The sequence below is a fragment of the Nicotiana sylvestris genome, chromosome 6 (assembly GCF_000393655.2).
Source record: "Nicotiana sylvestris chromosome 6, ASM39365v2, whole genome shotgun sequence".
NCBI lineage: Eukaryota > Viridiplantae > Streptophyta > Magnoliopsida > Solanales > Solanaceae > Nicotiana > Nicotiana sylvestris.
The window spans coordinates 42979494-42990888 of record NC_091062.1 but is presented as its reverse complement, the minus strand read 5'-3'; positions in this window follow the sequence as shown (position 1 = coordinate 42990888).

Below are 11395 nucleotides of genomic sequence, written 5' to 3'. Positions count from 1 at the left end.
ACTGCAAAAATGCTTTAAAAAGTACCATATCATTGCTTGCAAATGCACGATGCAAATGCTTTCAACTACACTGCACCATTACTTTTAAATGCACCACACAATTGCCTTGCAAATGCACCATAAATATTTTTATTACCTTAAACCATTTGGCTTGGAAAGCCTCATCAGTCATTTGGCTTAAACGCCTCAATTACTGCATCATTTGGCTTAAATGCCTCATTTTCATCAATCATTGGCTTAAATTCCTCATTTTTATCAATCATACATAAGTCATCGTTGAAAGGCACCATTTACATGAATCATTAGCTCAAAGCCTCATTTCATTAGTCATGATCAAAGAATTATTTTTAACATACCTGGCTTATTCTATGATAAATTAACGACTTAGAGGTCTCATTTTAATGAAATTATTGTTATGACTTATCTCATTTTTATATCTCGTTTACTAACAATTTTACCTAGCCTGTTGAGTTTAGCAGGAAATTTAGCACAAAGTGGAACTTTATCTAAGTAGCAAACCGGGGCAGTTTGCTGGGGAGGAAACCAGACTCGCCAACAAAAGTCAAAGGTCTATTTTCGGATTCCGTTCGGCTTGACTACCAAAATCTTAGCCAAAATCTTTATTTCGACACATTTTCTTTCCATCATGATTCCCAGTATCTGACACCTTGTGTCTCCATAATTCGACACTGGGGCAGCATTTTAGGATCCACATCAATCATTAAGTCCAACTCCATAGCACCATCAGTCTGGAATTACATATGGCTTGATTCTCGTGAAACCTGAGATATGTAGGCAACTCGAAACCAGAGTTCGACTGCAATTATTTTTTTTATCTCCCTTTTGCCCCATTTCAACCTTAATGGTCAGGACAAAATTGGCTACTACATTCAATTTCTTTGCACGAAAACTCTTTCATCATTTTCGGTCAAAGAGGGGCAGCTGTTGATACCCAATTTTGTCCTACCTTTCTTCTGATTAATTTTTTAGTGCTCCCTAGTCATTAATAATTTCATGCCCTATCTTAATTATTTGTTACCTTTTATTACTATTATTGTTATAGTTATTGAAGTGATTAGTCTACTACTACTACTACTATTATTATTATTATTACACATTGGATGCATATACCTTAGTTTATACACACACACACACACACACACACACACACACACACACACATATATATATATATATATATATATATATATATATATATATATGTGTGTGTGTGTGTGTGTGATTCCCATAAAATACACATAATATAACACAACACATATAGTACTATATTATACACATATTTTTTGGAGTTTCGTAGAGTTTTTGAAAGACATGTTTATTTTTTTTATGGTTGATATTTTAAAATGATCATAGTTAAAAGATTTTGAAGTATCAAGAATAATTTATAGTGGATATAAATTGCAATCAAATCGTGCCAATCGGTTTGTGTAATTAGCACGATGGACTATTTTCAAGTTGTTTGCAAATATGTGATTTTAATTTTAATCCATACACCTCTACCACTTCTCTAAGTCTTCGAATTCCCTTAAAGGAAGAAATTTATTGAAAATAATTATGAATTTTGGGAGAGATTCAACAATTAATTAGGAGTGATATTTGGCCAAAGGGAGAGAAAAGTTCCATTTTGTGGGGAGAAAGAATTTCATATTTGGATAAGTTTATTACTCAACGTAATTTTATTTTAAAAGATATGATATAATAGTTTTACTGCTACAAATATGTTATATTTACTTATTATTGTTTATTTATGAAATTTTTATTGAGTGCAAGTTATAAAGATATGAGAGCAAAATTAAATTAATTGGAAGAAGGAAAATGTCATGGTTTTCGGCCCAAACAAAGCCTTTACATCACCACCTTTCAGCAGCCCATCACTTCTCAATAGCCCAATAACAGATCCAACAGCTCAGGTTTTCCATAACCTAAATCTCCTAACCTCTCTCTATCTCCCTCAAAACAGACGCCCCACTCCCTTCTCCATTTTCAGAAAACTTCCAAGCTCTTATATCTTTCAAGCAGAGGAATGACGCACCATTTTTGTGCAAAAAGATCTCTCTAATCTCATTACGTATCTAAATATTTCAAAGTATATTCCTTTTCCTCTTTCTTGTTTGTGCTTGACAACTTCGAAATCAAATTGAAGCAGACCACAGCTTCGCCAATTTGGGTAAGGACTGGAACAAATCACGCCTTTTTGACCAAATCATGTGATGTATGCAAAGTCCGTCCAAGAAAGATCAACGATCAAATTTAAAAAGTTCATTTTGAATGAAAAATCAAAAATCAAGAATGCCGCCCAACTAACCCTAGAGAGCCCTAATTCATCTCCTATAAATACCAAACTTGGTGGAGATTTTCAGCAATTTTTGAACCCACAACCTTTTTAACATTCTTCTCCGAGCCTCCTTCTCTGATTTCTTACTCATTGGAGCCACGCTTTAAGGGCTCGTTTTGGTCAGCCCCTACTGGTCTCGTTTAACCGAACTAGAGGTGGCGGCATAATCGTTTTGGAATTTGACGATCGTTCGAGGTTGCGGAGTAGAGGCCGGAGATAGTAGACATTGACGCGACCCCAGTTCCTGCACCGCAAAAGGTCAGTTTTCCTTCTAAGTTTTAGTCGCTCTTTATTTTTATTAAGTATAAAGTTGTTGTTTTCTTATCCAGTAGAATCATGTGTTAGTCCCCTTTTGTTCTGTTATAGAAGTTCATGGTTCAGTTGTTTTCTTTGTGTAAATCATATATATAGAAATTTGTTTGGTTCACCCATGAAGCATACTCATAAGATGCCGATATTTTCATATTAATTAGAAATTAAAAGGTTTCATATAAAACTTGATCTCAAAAACTAGTTTAATCCGTATCAATCTCTGTCCTATTCAATTTCATTAAAAGAGGAGTAGATCCAAAGCCTTAAGAGCACTGGGTTCACTGTTCCAATAAAAGTTAGATCTAAACCTGCTATTCTGTATTTATTACTTTAAGTAATATATTAGAAATCATGATTTAGAGTTCATTTGTATGTAGAAATCATGTCTTTAAGGAAATTAGTTTTTGGGCATGAGGCATTTCCATTATGGCCGATAAAGTTCCATAAAAATGCTAGCTGTTTTTTTTGTTAAAAGTTACCATATGTTTTATCATTTATAAATGTTGTAGAAATTTTATCTTGTGTTTTTTTTTTCTATTTTTTATTTCTTATGCAGCAGAGATTCATGCCTTAAATTCTGCCAGAATTATGACTATAGTAACCTATTGCCTTGCATAGATATGTGGAAAGGCAACATGTTCTCTAGCTGTTAGGATTCATTACAAGTTTGAACCTTTAGATGGAAGCCATGTTCGTCCACTGTGTGTATATAAAAAATATCTCATTTTAGTTTGTGATTAAGAACTATTTCTAATAATAAAAACCTTATTTTAACCATAGATTGATTTTGCGTACATTTTGAGAAATCATATTTTCAAGAAAAGGGTAGTATCAATTTGAAATATATGTGTACACGTATAAGATATTCATATAGACTATTAAAGTCTCTGTTAGAATCCATGCTAATAGACAAACTGTAGCTTCATTTGATATTATGTTATGACTACATTTGGTTTATGATCTTGTCAAATGACTGGTTTATGTGGTAGAATAGCATTAAGTCTTGTTAAGCATTTGTCTTATTTGAGGTAGTGTTAGTTTAAGTTAGAAAGAAAACCTTCAGCTATTTTGTTGTATAACTTGTCTAATAGTTTATTGTTTACCAGAAGTATATTCTAAATCTCTAATCTGTGTCAGTTTAATCACCTGGATGTAAATATTTATAGGTTTATGTAGGAACTTACTGTTGAAAACCTTTTCTCTAAGGTTTGATGCTAAAAGTTTTATATGGAATTCTAATGTCTGATATAAAAGAAGCTTGCAAGCCTAAAAAGGTTTTGATAATATGAAAGCTTTGGGTTTTACAAAAGATTTTCTGTGATTATTCTACTCATTTCGAACACTATAAGTTTAAGACTATTTTTACTATTCTTTATTCTCTATTTTTTATTTGCATGTACACTTCAGAGCAACCTGGAGTCTTAATGCAAGACTCTTCCTACCCGCATAGAGTTATCACAAACTATCTTTTTTAATCGCATTGGACAAGAAGAAAACAAGCAAATTTGCTTGGGGTGGTCTATGGCGGTTTTCATTATTCTTTACTTTCTTTGTCTAAATTTCATTAGTTTATGTGATTTAGTTTTGTGTGGAGTTTATTTTATTATTGATAATTAATTTTATCATGTAAATTTACAACTGTGATTTTGGCCAAATATCTTACTAATCAAAAAACTTCTAAGAATTCTATCACTTGGAATATTGGTACGTTCTCTTTTGAGACTTAAAAAAGGCAATGAAACTTTCTTATGCTTGACAACGTGGCTTTTGAATTGAGTTTTGCAAATTTCTTTTTTTCTTTAAATAAATAATTTCAACAACTTCTTGACCTTAGTAAAGTTTGATGACAAACAAAAAATAATTTTCTTTTATTGCGGTTAGTGACAGTTTTTTTTAAAAAAAATGGCCGTTTGCTTCAAACAAATTTATATATGCACATATTAATTAGATTTTAACTTCTTCTTTTTTCACTTAATAATATTTTCAAGTTTAAACTACTCAATTATAAGTTATTGTCTTGTAATACCTTAAATGTTTTCGATAAGTTATTTGACACTTATTAACCTAAGTTCGGCCGGCTAACCGTTATTAATGGATTTTAAAAGGTGTTTTAAAACCTTCCTTTTAAAATATTTAAAACCCTTATTTAGAATCTTTAGGTTAAGAACATAAGACAGAGTTTGACTTAAGCTTTAAAAAATAGGTGTCCTAATTCACCTTAGAATTAATTAGGTGGCGACTCTTTTAAAAATTAATTCAAACTCAAAATCGCTAATATGTTATACTCTAATTTGACCTGGTTTAAGTGGGGTATAACAACATCATCATCAATATTGTCATCTACCTCCTCTCTCGGTGGAAGATCTCCAAGAGGTGCGTTGTTTGCTGCCATTTTGTACCTAAATTAGCGGCACACACAAATTAGTAACACAGAAGGAAAGAAAAACAATACACAAAACTATTTAGATAGATAGCCAAAACCGTTAGCTCCCCAGCAACGACGCCAAAAGTGATCGATGTCAACCCTACACCACTATAAAGTGGCGAGAGCAGTCGAAGCAGCTTTTACCCGAGATGGTCGAGATCGAATCCACAGGGAGATAGAATTAGGAATTGGATTCCTATCTAAACTAGAAATGCGTAGTGCTCTTAATTACACTTCCAATCATAATTGTTATTTGTTACTTCTACTTTTATACTAAAAAGTTACTAAATTAAACTAAGAATGATTGCTTGTAAGGTATTCTAAATAGTTAAAGAGGCACTAGGGAAGTGACTTTCTCCTAGGTGAATACTTGACGGGATCTAAAGCCTAAGGCAAAGAAGTTATGTTGGGGATTGCGATATAGCCAATGCACAGAATTACTCACTCTATACCTCTCGGTAAGTTGAGTGACTTTGCCCTAATTGACTTTCTCAAGACTAATTGGATGTCAAAATTGTGCAAGCAATATAGGCTCAAGTCGGGTATTACTATCTCTAGGTTTAACCCTTTAATTAGGGCTATCAATCTCTTGATTACACCCCAATTCCTTGTTGGATTGATTTTCCTAGACTCAAGCTTTCTTTCTCAGGAAGAGCCCAAGTCAAATAGGCACAAATTAGTGTTTGCAACCACTAATTTAACATGGAAAATACAAATCAGTCCAAATATCAACTACCCATAAACATCTAAGCCTTAAATCAAAAGACACATCAAAAATCCACACTAGGGTTGAGCAACAACCCTAGCTAACGGGTCTAACTACTCATAATAATGGAAGAAATCAGGAAAATAGATGAAGAATAACCCATAAGATTTAATTATAAACTAAGATAATGAAGATTCAGTGTTAATCTAGCTACAAATTACTCAAAATGGAATTAAAACACCGTTCACGTGCCCTGGAGTCTAACAGATTACAAAAGAAACCCTAAAAATGTGAAAAGAAAGTATTTATACTAGGCCGAATTTTCTGGAAATAATTACCCCTAACGGAGGTACTGTGGTCCGCATAAAATGTACCGTGGACCGCGATGAGGTTTCTTGGCTTGACTATTCACTCTCTGAATCTGGCCACCGCGGGTCGCATAAAATGCATCGCGGCCACGGTGACTTCAATTACGGTCCGAACAAAAAAAGACCGCGGACCGCATTGGCTTCCATCTTCAAACTCCAAGCTCTTTGAAACCCCCTCTCCGTGGACCGCATAAAATGGATTGCAGCCGCGGAGAGGCTACTGCGATCGGAAGAAATCCTCCGCGGACCGCACAACTTGAACACCCAAAAGTGCACCTCTCTGAACTTTTCCACCGCAGACCGCACTAAATAGTCTGCGGTCGCGGTGGGTCCTTTGCGGCTACAGTTGATTTTATGCTGCAGCAGTGCATTGACTTGTTCTTGGTACTTGTGCATGTTTCACTCCTTTTTGAGCTGGTTTTGACTACTTGTCACTTTTTTGACCAAACCTTGTAAACAAGTACAACATGTAAGCCTTTGGGACTATTCTGTATACATTTTTTAATCAAAACTCAAGTAAAAAGGAGTGTAAAATAACTATTCTGTAAAGTGAACCCATTAACCACTAGCTTAATAATCAACAACCTATCATTCACCCTCTTGACATCTACCACTAACTCTCTGAGGTCCCTATCAACTAAAATGCCTACTCCGTTCTTGCCTCCAACACCCCTCAAATACCAGAGCTTATACCCATTAACATCCCGAGCCTTCGTACCCCCCCCCCCCAATCTAGTCTCCTGGACCTTCCTCTTCTGGAGAATCTTCCCCAACTCTATCGACTTCCCCGTTAGTGTCCTTATGTTCCAGGATCCAATTCTCAACCTTATGAAATCCTTACCCCTCTTACCACCCTTGCTCCTCGCCCACTAATCCACCTGAGGACATGACCTTACACTACCATCACTTAGAATATCCACTACACCAGCAAAAATACAGGGATATGGACTAAGCCTAGACTACTACAAATATAGATGAGAAGACGAGGCGTAAAATAAGTAAAGCCTAAATACAAGCTGAAATGTAATGTAACTAGGTCACGCAAAAGGCATGAATGAAACAGGAGTGATACACCTAATGGCAGATAAATGCAAGCAAGCTGAAGGAAATACAATAATCAAGGATAAAAGGCAGCTAACAGAATAATAACAAATAGCAAATTCTAAGCAAGAACGATAGAACCTGGAGTCCCAGCGGGTGTCGAGAGAGGTGATGTCCACAACAGCTATGTTCTGGAAGTTCCCGCACATGTCGTCCAAGGGCTGCTGGGAAATCATCGCCATGCACAAACCCCTACTGTCGTTGCTAGGTATAGGAATCCGATCAACAGCACTAAAGAGGAGGTGCAGAAAGTAAGGTGCCGCTAAAGCTGCTGTCGCCACTAGTCTAGGGCAGTGACCGGAAGAAAGAAAGAAGAAGAGGAAAAGGGCAAGATAAATAGAACAGGGGAAGAAAGAAGAAGAAGAAACGAGAAAGTTAAAGAGAACATAGGGGAAGGAAGAAGAAGCAGAAACGGGAAAGCTAGAAAGCTAGAAAGGTAGAGGTGGAGGCAGATTGGGAGAAATCATAGGAGAGATGAGGAGAGGGAAAAAGAAGCAGAAGAAAAGAGCAAGGGAAGAAAGAGGCGAAGAGAGAGGAAAAGAAGATAGGGGGTGGGGGGCTTACCTGGGTCCGGTGGTCGTCAGTTGTACGCTGGCGGCTGACGGTGGTAGGCAGTGGTGGGGAGTTGGGTCAAAGAGACGTTAGAAGTTAGAAGAAAGAGAGGGACGTTAGGGAGAGAGCGAGATAGAAAGAAGAATTACCATAGCCACCAAGTAATAGTCCCTAAAATCTCTCTAAAATATAGACATTCACCTTAAATATAATTCTATTCATAACATTCCCCCTTGAATGTCTATTCAACAAATAATGTGCCTCGTTAAAACATTAACTAAAATAAAAATCAATGGGACAAAAATTTTAGAGAAGGAAAAAGAGTACACATGTTTAGAATTACGCCTTTTAGTTGCCTCGTTAAAACCTTTGCAAGAAAAAACTAGTGGGACAAAACCTTGTAAGGAAAAAAGAGTACAACCCGTATTAACTCCCCCTATGAGAGCACCCATTCACATCCTTGAGCCTCCGGATCCCAATCTTGTACACTAGCTTCTTGAAGGTTGACATCGATAGAGATTTGGTAAACAAATCAGCGATATTATCACTTGAATGAATATGCTGCACCTTGAAATCATCATTCTTGTATATATGTAATATCTTCAATATAATATTGTGGAATAGCTTTTTCAATATCTCCATATAGGTATTCTCGCTATCACATCATCATTCTTATAGTTATATCAAGATACATATGTGCACAAATAACACTTAGGATATGGTACTTTAAGACCAAGAATTGTATATGCTTTAAGCGATTTAAATCCTTCAAGGATGTCATATAAGTCGAGTCATATAAGTCATATAATAGACCTTAATTAGATTCATATCAAGTTTTCATATCATGCTAGACAAATAAGATATCGAAAACTGATTGCACATATCATTGGCTTTATACTTTAAAGTGTTTGAACTGCAGGCCCAAAACTACATGTCTTTCACATGAAACCAATTCTATTTGAGTTGTTTCTCTTCCATTTGGCTAATATTTTTGTGTCTGTATTCGACAGACTTAAGATCTTCATCTATACTTAGCGCTATCATAAATGTAATCGATGAATATTTTATATCGGTTCTAATATTTTTTCATAAAGACATAACATAAATGAGATCTTTTCATTCATTTCAGGTACTTGAACCTCTATTGAAAATTTATGAAGTGTTATGTCATGTGATCTTTTAGATCACTTACCTACTTATTATGATCATTTTGATCATTTGTTCATCTTCTTTATCAAGAATTTTATTTGAAATCGATTTGTCTATACGCTATAAGCGAACCATAGACTTTGTACTTCTAGGACTTATTCTAATAGGAGGATTTATAGTGTGATGATCCAAAAGGTCATCACTTATTTTTTTAAAATGAATTCTACATTCTGAGGCCTTAAAGACCTCTTTTAGCATCACCTCGATTTGCATACTTAGTCCGGGCGCGTAGCCGGAAAGCTTATATGTGAAAATCTGTGAAAAATGATAAATTTTGGCTATAAAATGAATTAATTTGACTTCGGTCAAAGTTTTGGGTAAATGGATACGGACTCGTGATTTGACGGTCCCGGAGGGTCCGTAGGAAAATATGGGACTTGGGCATATGCCCGGAATCGAATTCTGAGGTCCCAAGCCCGAGAAATGAATTTTTGAAAGAAATTATTTTCTGAAAAATATAAAGGTTCTTGAAAGTGAAATGTTATGTGAAACCCGTAGTATCGGGCCCATATTATGGTTTCGGAGCCCGGTACGGGTTCAATATGATTTATATGTGTCGACTGTAAAATTTGGTGAAAAACAGAGTTTATTTGATGTGAGTTGAACTTCCGGTTAAAGAGTTGTGAACTTTGAGAGTTCTTGATGAAAATGTTGAGTTTTGAGGTTTAATTCATGATTTTCCATGTTATTTTGATGATGTGATCGCACGAGTAGGTCCATATGATGTTTTTGAGTTTGTATGCACACTTGGTTTGGAGTTCTGAGGGCTCAGGTGAATTTCGGGTAGGTTCCGGGATGTCTTATGCTTAAAACCAGAAGTTGCAGGTCTCTGAACCCGCCAATGTGGTCCGCAAGAAAACGTGTGCGACCGCGGAAGGGGCCAGTGCGGTCCGCGGTCGACCTTGTGTTGTGCGCGGTGGAGGGTTGTGCGGCCGCAATCGACTTTGTGCATTTCGCACAGGGGCATTGGACTGCAGTATCCTCAAGAAGGACTGTGCGGCCACAATCCATTTTGTTCGGTCCGCACAGGGGGTCTGAGAAGGGTATAAATAGACGGGATTTTCAGTTATTTTCATTTTTTAAAACCCCAAAAACATAACAGACGATTTTTTTTTCAAACAAACTTTCTTCTCCAAAACGTTGTTAAGTGATTTCTAACTCATTTTCTTCACTCCTTAACATCTTTTAACATGATTTCAACTGCAAATCAATAATTTTCATGGAAAAATTGGGTGTTTTGGGTAGAACCTACGTTTTCAAAAATTAGGGATTTGGACCTCAATTTGAGGTTCGATTTCAAAAAAAATTATATATTTGGGTTCGTGGGGGAATGGGTAATCGGGTTTTGGTTCGAACCTCGGGTTTTGACCATGTGGTCCCGGGGGCGATTTTTTGACTTTTTGGGTAAAACTTTAGAAAACTCATTTTTATGCATTCAAATTGATTCATTTAGCGTTTATTGATGTAATTAAGTAACTTGTGACTAGATACGAGCGAATTGGTGGTGAAATCAAGGGGTAAAGCTATAATTGAATCGTGAATTGTGTTCGTGGCATCGAGGTAAGTGTTTGGTCTAACCTTAGCTTGAGGAATTAGGAGTTGAGTCCTATTTGCTATGTGATAAATGTTAAGTACGACGTATAGGCATAGTGACGAGTATCTATACGTTGGTGTCAAGCATGCCCGTGAGTCTTATTTATGATTTTCATGACTTCGTTGTATTATCCATGCTTTAGAGTTGATTTCTAATTGTTGTGAAAAGTTTGTGGAAGGAATTGTGACTTTTGAACATCGAGGAGCATTGGCTCAAGTTATATTACGAATTGTGAAAGTATATGAGTTGATTGAACCCTTTGGAGCATTGGCTCAAATGGTAAAGTGAGTTGTGAAGTAAAAGTGAATAAGAGAAAGAAGTTATTAAATTGTTCCCTTGCCTAAATTGTTCCCTTGCCGAGATATTGTTGCTTTATTGGTTATATCCCTTGCCGGGATGTTGATATTATTGATGTTGCTCCCTTGCCGGGACTTAATTGTTGAATTGTTGTTCCCTTGTCGGGATTTCTATTATAATCTTATTTATTTCCTTGCCCTATTGTTTGTGATTGTTGTTTGGGTAAGGAAGAGTGTTAAAGCACGAAAGGTGATGCCGTGTATTGTTTGTTTTGTGAGGAAAGAGTATAAAGCACCAAGGGTGATGCCGTGTATTATTGTGAGGAAAGAGTGTAAAGCACGAAGGGTGATGCCATGCCGCACGATGTACCATTCCGTGCCGATTTTATTGATTATATAGTGAGGAAAGACAGTAAAAGCACGAAGGGTGATGCCGTGCACACTTTTATTATATAATTGCTTGGGTGAGGACGAGA